The sequence below is a fragment of the Echinops telfairi genome, unplaced genomic scaffold (genome assembly GCF_000313985.2).
Source record: "Echinops telfairi isolate 266 unplaced genomic scaffold, ASM31398v2 ScPeMD7_7417;HRSCAF=8455, whole genome shotgun sequence".
Lineage (NCBI taxonomy): Eukaryota > Metazoa > Chordata > Mammalia > Afrosoricida > Tenrecidae > Echinops > Echinops telfairi.
Genome location: NW_022111317.1, coordinates 5455596 through 5457717, shown reverse-complemented (window position 1 = coordinate 5457717; position 2122 = coordinate 5455596). Strand labels below are relative to the sequence as shown.

The 2122-nt window shown below is 48.2% G+C and overlaps 1 protein-coding gene across 1 annotated transcript in view; it reads left to right on the top strand.

The window, feature by feature from the left end:
- Window positions 1-2122, top strand: part of LOC123522489 (solute carrier family 22 member 20-like) — a 52125-nt gene that overhangs the window by 49376 nt on the left and 627 nt on the right. The window lies entirely within an intron of this gene.

Here is a 2122-nt window from a genome sequence, read left to right as displayed (position 1 = left end):
CCCCCTGACCCTCATCTTATCTCTGAAGGTACTCCTAGAAGTCTTTGGCCTCCTGGGTGTTCAAGCTGAGACTGGCAGCCTGCTGAGACCCCATACGTTCCTTAATCAGCTCCCTGGCATGGACTGTGCAGGGGAGCTTCTCATTTCCTTTTTTAATGTTGCAAATAAGGCTACGATGAACATCTTGATGTAGATTACTTTGTGTAACTTTCGGAGGGTTTCCGTAGACTAGGAAACGTTGATACGAGGGGAATGAGCATTTTGAAGGCTCTTGACATAAGACCAGCAAATTGTTTTCTGGAACGGCTACCAGCCTACCACGCCATCAACTAATGGTAATGCCAAAACCTGAACTCATTGCTGCCCGGTCCATTCTGACTCGTGGTGGCTCCGAGTTGTTGTGGCATTGAGTCGGTTCTGACCCACAGCGGCCCTGTCCACGACAGAATGAAACCCGTTGCTGCCACCGTGTCAATCCCTCTCATTGAGGGCCTCCCTCTGCCCCTCCGCGTTACTAAGCAGGATGTCTTTCTCCGGGGACCGGTCTCTCCTGACAACATGTTCAAAAGATGTAGGATGAAGCCTCACCATCTTTGCCTCTAGGGGGCATTCTGGCCCTACTTCTTCCGAGACAGATCTCTGTTGGTTCCTTTGGCACGCCATAGTACTTTCAGTAGTCTTCGCTAACACCATAGTTCAACTGCATCGACTCTTCCACAGTCTCCTTTGGTCAGTATCCAACTTTCACATACATAGGAGGCGATGGAAAATATCATGGCTTGGGTCAGGCACACCCTAGTCCTCAAAATAACATCCTTGCTTTTCAACACCCTAGAGAGGTCTTGTGCAGAATATTTACCCAATGCAACACGTCTTTTGATTTTTTTTCTCAGCTGGACATTTCATACACACACACACACACACACACACACATAAACATCTAAATTAATTGGGTCTTTTGATTTATTGACTGCTGCTTCCATGAGCATTGATCGTGGATCCAAGTAAGACAACATTCTTGACTTCAATTTAGCCTGATGTTACCTATTGGTCCAGTTGTGGGGATTTGGGTCTTTACATCGGGCTGTGACTCCACACAAAGGCTGGGATCCTCCATCTTGGGTAGCAAGTGCATCAAGTCCTCCTCACTTTCAGCAAGCAACGTTGTATGCGTCATCTGCATAGTGTTAACAAACCTTCCTCCCATCCTGACGCCACACGCCTTCTTCACAGAATCCAGCTCCTTGGATGATTTGCTCAGCATCCAGACTGAATAAATATGGTGAGCGGATACAACTCTCACACACACCGTTCGAGATTTTAAACCCTGCGGCATTCTCTTGTTCTCTTCGCACAAATGTCTTTTGATTCGTGTACAAGTTCCTCGTAAGCCTAAGGAAATGTTCTGGAATTCCCACTCTTCTCTAGGCTACCCATAGCTCATTACGATGAACACAGCCTTTGCGTAGTCCATAAAACACAAACATCTTTCTGGTATTCTCTGCTGTCAGCCAAGATCCATGTGACATCAGGAATGAGATCCCTTGTTCCAAGTCCCCTTCTGACTCCAACCTGCACTTCTGGAAGCTCCTTGTCAGTGTAGTGCTGCAACTGTTGCTGGATACTCTTCAGCAAAATGTCGTTTGCACGTTATCAATGACCTTGTTCTATAATTTGAGCATTCTGTTGAATGACTCTAAGTGGTCCGGCTCCACCTCCCTCCCAAGCTTCCAATAGCCCACTGGGAACCCCTACTTGGAGATTACAAAGACACCTCATGACGTGTCCCATTTGTCACTTTCCCACTCCATAGCCACCAACATATCCCAGACCCAGATACCAGAACGATTCCTATCCTGGGCACGTCGCTAACTATGGGAACCGGAACTCCACCTGTCCTAAGCCACCCTTCTAAGTTGCACCAAGAACAAAGAGCAGGAATGGGGGAGGGGGGCGAGGGGACATAGAGTGGTGCAGCGCTCGGAGGAAATCACTTTCTTCTCCTGCACCCAACTTTCCAGGCAGGTCCAGGAAAGCGCATGCACAACATAGGCAAAGGACCAAAGGGTGACTGACGAGCCAGGGTCACAGGAAACAACGATCCACAGATGGCACTCGAAGG